The sequence below is a fragment of the Ursus americanus genome, chromosome X (genome assembly GCF_024610735.1).
Source record: "Ursus americanus isolate L20-20 chromosome X, mUrsAme1.1.p, whole genome shotgun sequence".
NCBI classification, from domain to species: Eukaryota; Metazoa; Chordata; class Mammalia; order Carnivora; family Ursidae; genus Ursus; species Ursus americanus.
In genome coordinates this window covers 82,397,958-82,405,159 of record NC_142164.1, presented here as the reverse complement: position 1 = coordinate 82,405,159, position 7,202 = coordinate 82,397,958, and the positions used below count along the sequence as shown (strand labels likewise).

The 7,202-nt window shown below is 42.9% G+C and overlaps 1 pseudogene; it reads left to right on the top strand.

Annotated features, from left to right (window-relative positions):
- Nucleotides 1-6,516: 6,516 nt before the first annotated feature.
- On the top strand, nucleotides 6,517-6,931 carry LOC123787953 (large ribosomal subunit protein eL27 pseudogene; annotated as a pseudogene).
- Nucleotides 6,932-7,202: the final 271 nt, after the last annotated feature.

Here is a 7,202-nt window from a genome sequence, read left to right as displayed (position 1 = left end):
GTTGAGCCGTTCTTTATAGACCAGCATGGGATCTATTTGGGTAAACGCTCTTTGTGCACCTGAAAAGAACGTGAATTCTTCAGTTGCTGGGCATGGTGTTGTCTATGTACCAATCATCTGAAATTCGTTAATTGTGTTGTTCAAATCTTTTATATCATTTCTGATTTTTTTCTGCTTGTTCCATCACTGAGAGAGGTGTGTTAAAATCCATAACCATGTTGGGGATTTGTCTATTTCTCCTTTTAATTCTATCAACTTTCACTTTATATATTTTGAACCTATGTGATCAGATGATATAATAGGCAGAATAATGGACACCCAAAGATACCCTTCCCTAATTTCCAGAAACTGAGTATGATGAGTTGCCATATACATGAATATGTTTTGTCACATGACAAAAGGCATTTTACAGATATAATTAAGATTATTAATCAGTTTATCTTAATGTAGAGACATTATTCTGGATTACCCATATGGGCCTAGTGTAATTACATGAGACCTTAAAAGCAGATGTTGGGAGGTGGAGGTAGGAAGATGGCAGCAGAGTAGGGGGACGCCAGGCTTGCCTCATCCCACAAACAAAACTAGATGACTATCAAATCATCCTAAATACCCCAGAAATCAACCTGAAGATTGACAAATCAAACTCCACAACTAAAGGGAGAGAAGAGGTGAGCTTGAAGAAGGTTTGGAAGTGCAGAGACTTAGTTTAGGGGACAAAGGGATCATGGGTGCTGCAGAGGGGAGGGAACCATGGTCACAGAGAAAGCCAAGATAGAGAGGAACACACAAGGAGGTTTCCCCAAAGCCATTGGCTTGGAAAACAAGAGGGGCTGAATTTCATGAGTTCTTGCAACCAGTTACAAAAACTGAAACAGGAAGAAATAGAAAATTTGAACAGAGCAATAACCAGCAAAGAAATTGAATCAGTCATCAAAAAACTCCCAACAAACAAAAGTCCAGGACCAGATGGCTTCACAGGAAGATTCTTCCAAATATTTTTAAGAGGATTAATACGTATCCTTCTCAAACTATTCCAAAAAATAGAAAAGGAAGGAAAACTTCCACACTCATTCTATGAAGCCAGCATTACCCTGATACCAAAACCAGATAAAGACACCACTAAACAAGAGAACAGGCCAATATCCCTAATAAACTTGGATGCAAAAATTCTCAATAAAATACTAGCAAATTGAATTCAACAATACATTTAAAAAAATCCACCCCAATCAAGTGGTGGGATTTATTCCTGGGTTGCAAGTGTAGTTCAAAATTCACAAATCAATGTGTACATCGCATTAATAAAAGAAAGGATAAGAACCATATGATCATTTCGATAGATGCAGAAAAAGCATTTGACTAAGTACAGCATCCATTCGTGATAAAAACCCTCAACAAAGTAGGTTTAGAGGGAACATACCTCAACATAATAAAGGCCATCTATGAAAAACCCACAGCTAACATCATACTCATTGGGGAAAAACTGAGAACTTCTCCTCTACAGTCAGGAACAAGACAGAGATATCTACTCTCACCACTGTTATTTACTTGAGTACTGAAGTCCTAGCCATTGCAATCAGACAACAAAAAGAAAAGTCATACAAATTGGCAAGGAAGAAGTAAAATTTTCACGTTTGCAGGTGACATGATACTATATATAAAAAACCCAAAAGACTCCATCAAAAACTGCTAGAACTGATACACAAACTCAGTAAAGTCATAGGATACAAAATCAACGTACAGAAATCTGTTGCATTTCTATACACCAATAATGAAGCAACAGAAAGAGAAATTAAGGAATCAATCCCACTTACAATTGAACCAAATACAGTAAGATACCTAGGAATAAACCTAGCCAAAGAGGTGAAAGACCTATACTCTGAAAACCATAAAACACCGGTTAAGCGTCTGCCTTCAGCTCAGGGTGTGATCCTGGCGTTATGGGATCGAGCCCCACATCAGGCTCTTCCGCTATGAGCCTGCTTCTTCCTCTCCCACTCCCCCTGCCTGTGTTCTCTCTCTTGCTGGCTGTCTCTATCTCTGTCGAATAAATAAATAAAATCTTTAAAAAAAATTTAGAATTGTCATATTTTCCCTTGAATTGACCTTATTATTATGAAACTTCTCCCTTTAGCTCTAGCAATACTTCTTCTCCTTTACAGTCTACTTTGCTATCAGTGTAGTTACTGCAGCTGTCTACTAGTGTTTTCATGGCGTATCTTTTTCCATTCTTTTATGTTCAACCTTTCTATACCTCCTCATTCCTTTCCATAATTCTTTCCTCCATTTGGGATCAGATTAAATAACTCCCTTTAGTATTTCTAGCAGTACAAGTCTACTGGTGATCAGTTCTCTTAGATTTGTATGGAGAAGGCTGATTTTTTTAACTACTGGTATAGATCGGGTATAGAATTTTCAGTTGGCAGATTTATTTGCCTTCAGCAGGGTAACAAGCCGTCCATATGAAGAGACAACATTTTTGTATCTTCCAATATAAAAATACGTGACACCCTGGTCTCTGAACACTCTGTTCTTCCCCTTAGGTCCTTTCTAAACAGGAGTAGAAAATGATACGGTCCCTATTGAGATGTTTGTTTATCCTGTGCAGTAGAGACTGAAGTCATAAGGCCTGGGCTTCCCAAACCGGACACCTTCCGAACGTCTTCAGGACTGGCACTTAAGCAGCTCCTGAGAGATAACCTCTAAGTCTCTGGCATATCTTGCCTGATAAGAGAGTCTTTGTTTATCTAAGACCTTGGGCCACACCAGATAGTCTATGCTAACAATCTGATTTATGGAGAATGTACGTTTTTATGTGTCTGGGTCTTTAGACCACACTTTATTGGTTTAGCCTCTAGAGGGCTCGGAGACTAAAGAGCTGAGTCACGCAGGTGCCCCATGCCTGAGACGGACCCCCAATAAAAACCCTGGACTCAAGGCTCCGGTGAGCTTCCCTGGTTGGCAATACTTTATACATGTCACACATGATTGCTGGGAAAATTAAGTGCTGTCCATGTAACTCCATTGGGAGAAAAAGATGGAAGCTAGCACCTGGTTTCTCCTGGCCTCTGCCCTGCGCACCTTTTTCATTTGCTGATTTTAATCTGTGTTCCTTTGCTGTAATAAACCACAGTCATGCATACAATCACTTTTCTGAGTTCTGTGAGTCTTTCCGGTGAATCATTAAACCTAAGAGTGATCCTGGAGACCATATACTTGGCATCAGGAGTGACATTCACTAGAATGACCCTGGTTCACTGAAACATGGCAAAGGTATTGTTGGAGAATAGGAAAGATGAGGCAGTGGGGGTTAATGAACCTTTGATGCCTGGATAGCTACCAAGTCACCCATGGTATAAAATAGCAGCTAGGCTGTGATCAGTTACTAGAAGTAAAAGTTACCAGAATTCAGAAATGACAGACCTAACTCCTGAGCAGTTGGGTTACTGGATGTTTTAGTCGGGGTCCTCCAGAGAAACAGAACCAATTATATATTTTTAAATGTTTATTTATTATTGGTTCTGTTCTATATTATTGTATATATTTCCAAACAGGAGTAGAACCTGTATAAATAGGTAGAACCTACATATATATAATGACATTTCTTTTTTTTTTTAAGATTTTATTTATTTATTTATTTGACAGACAGAGAGACAGCCAGCGAGAGAGGGAACACAGGCAGGGGGAGTGGGAGAGGAGGAAGCAGGCTCCCAGCGGAGCAGGGAGCCCGAGGCGGGGCTCGATCCCAGGACCCTGGGATCACGCCCTGAGCCGAAGGCAGACACCTAACGACTGAGCCACCCAGGCGCCCCTATAATGACATTTCTTATAGAGAACTGGTTCGTGCGATTATAGAGGCTGAGAAGTCCCACAATATATTGTCTATAAGCTAGAGATCCGGGAAAGGTGGTGGTATAAAACCCAATCCAAGTCTAAAGGCCTGAAAACCAGGAGCATCAATGGCGTAAGTCCCAGTCCAAGGCCAGGAGAGAACCAATGTCTCAGCTCAAAAAGTCCGGCAAAGCCCCTCCTCTGCCTTTTTGTTCTATCGGGCCCTCAATGGAATGGATGATGCCCACCCACACTGGGAAGGGGAATCTCCTTTGCTCAATCTATTTAAATTCTAATCTCATCTGGAAACACCCTCACAGATGCAACCAGAAATAATGTTTAGCCAAGTATCTGGGCACCCAACGGTCCAGTGAAGTTGACACATGAATTAGCCACCACACTGGATATACAAGGAAAAGCAAAGTAATAAGAAACAAGCTGAATATACAATCTCTTGGTTATTGTTATCTGTAGTAACTAAAATGAAAATAAAGGAGAGTGTTGAGGTGGTTCCTGACAGTGGGCCAACCTCAGATTTGGGCTGGTCTAAACTACAGCTGCTAGCCTCAGAGCCACAACCAAATGGGAAACAAACATGCTGGAAGACCAGAGAGCACCTCTACAACCTCTAGCCACGAAGAGGGTAGCCCAGGTGGCAGGGGGACAAAAGCAAGAAACTACGGAAACCAGAGGGGCTCTAGGACAAAGGAGAGTCAAGAGTTTAGCTAAGCTACTCCATGGTTTTTCTGCGTTGGCATCTATTCTGTGTGCACAAGCAGCCTACGGGAGCCTTAAACTGACCCTCAGCAACCTCTTGCAACAACATGTGCTGGACAACAGCGCACAGAATCACGAGTAAACCTAAGTTCCTGATCGGACTTCCTCAATGGCCTTTGTGATAAACAGGTCTTCCCCCACCCCGGAACCTTCCCCTTGCATGCCCCTTATATAAGACCCGGTGGAGCCTACCAAACCCTCATTCTTTATGGTTTGAATTGACCAATCTGGCCTTAGCCCAGAAACCCCAAAGCAGTGTACCCATGGACTCTGATAAAGGCATGGGCCCCAGGCCCTGCGTCTCTCTCTGCCTCCCTGTGTGGCCCAGGACCTGTGAATAATAGGCCTCCCTATTTTTAATTTCTTCCTTGAACCTGGCTCACCATCTGGCTCCCCAGGGCTCTATTTAATAAACGTTAATTTAACAGAATCATAGTAAGGAATTATCTCGGGTTTTTTGGGGTATTTTTTTGCATCAATATCATCAACTTCTGGATCTTACAGATGCTCTACTGACACCAACTCTTTGAGTTTCCAGACCTAATTCCAACGTGGGGGAATGGAGCTCCCCTCCAACACACATACACATACCAAGCAATTCTAGGACACCAGCACGGTGTCTGAGAATTTGACCCAATTCTGATACTATCTACCCAGAGGTAGCATCAGATTCCACAGGTTAAAGGCTCAGTCCTACAAGCCCCACACCCACCCCCCAACTTCAGACACCAGTGACAAGCCCCAGGCAGTTACCTGTGCTTCTGTCGGACCAGCTACAGACTGGAAGGTCTAACAACCTCCTCCTTGGACTTCAAATGCCAGTCACAATTCCAGATTACTTGTACTTCTGACCAACTGGCTAGAAATTGGAGGTTCCCAGAACCTTCTCGTGAGATTCTTTGAATTTGCTAGAGCAGCTCACAGAACTCAGGGAAACACATTTACTAGTTCACTGAAGAATATAAATCAACAGCCCGATGAAGAGATACATAGGGCAAGGTATGGGGAAAGAGCACCACTGTCCTCCTATCTCCCTGTGTCCACCAACACAGAATCTCTCCAAATCCAGTCCTTTGGGGTTTTATCGAGGCTTCATTGTGTAGTCATGATTGACTAAGTCATTGGCAATTGGCTGATTCAACCTCCAGCCCCACTCCTCTCCCCAGAGGTCAAGGGGTGGGGCTGAAAATTCCAACCTTCTAATCATATGGTTGGTCCTCCTGGCCACAAGCTCACCAAGGGTGGGATCCAGAAGTCCCCTTCATTAGTAACAAGACACCCATGTCACCTTTATATTTCTGAAGCCTTCTTAGGAACTGTGGATGAAAACCAAATATATCTGAGAAATATATTGTGGTCATCTGAATGATCAAATATATATTTCTTATCAATTATGATATCATAGATGCTAAGGAAATTAGAGTGATGCACAAAAGAATGGGGAAATACAAAAGGGAGAGTCAAGGGACTTGTCCGAGCAGGGTGGAAAATTTTAAACAGTTACTGAGAAATGGGATTAATAAAGCAGATATTGATGGAGCCAAATCCAAAGCACTAATGCAGCTCTATTGGAGGTTGGGTGGACTGATGGGCCCTCCGCTGGTCCACCAACACTGGCATGCCCTAAACAAATCCACTCTATTCTCCCTAGTCTGGAAGAATTTTAAAAGCCAGAAGGTGGGACGCCTGGGTGGCTCAGTTGGTTAAGCATTTGCCTTTGGCTTAGGTCATGATCCCAGTGTCCTGGGATCAAGTCCTGCATTGGGCTCCTTGCTCAGTGGGGACCCTTGTTCTCCGTCTGCCTGCCTCTCTCTCTCTCTCAAATAAATAGGATCTTGGCTCCCCCGGGGTGAAAGGTTAGTGGAACTGTCCTTTCTTCCTTTCTGCCGTAGGCTCAAGTGACTGGTGTAGAGATGGGCAAGTTCTTGAAACCCGGGAAGGTGTTGCTGGTCCTGGCCGGACGCTATTCTGCACACAAAGCGGTCATCGTGAAGAATACTGATGATGGCACTTCAGACCGTCCCTACAGCCATGCTCTGGTGGCTGGAATTGACCACTATCCCCACAAAGTGACAGCTGCCATGGGCAAGAAGAAAATCGCCAAGAGTTCAAAGATCAAGTCTCTTGTGAAAGTTTATAACTACAATCACCTGTGCCCACAAGGTACTCTGTGGATATCCCCTTGGACAAAACTGTCGTCAACAAGGATGTCTTCAGAGTCCCTGCTCTTAAACACAAGGCCGGACGAGAGGCCAAGGTCAAATTCGAGGAGAAGTACAAGACCCGCAAGAACAAGTGGTTCTTCCAGAAGCTGCAGTTTTAGATCTGTTTTGTTTCAGTCATTAAAAATACCAAAAAAATAATAATAATAACAACAATCAATCAATAAAATCTTTTTTTAAAAAAGCCAGAAGGCAAAGATAATGATGGGAAAACTGACCTTGAGTTACTAGGGCTCATGGTTTGGCAAATTAATCAGGATAAGGATTGATGAAGGAGCCACAAGTCTCTTGGCCAGATCCGCTGGCCTGGGGACCCAAGGCTATATGAACATGAGTGAGTAAAATGGCAGGGCAGGGAAAAACTTCCTGGGA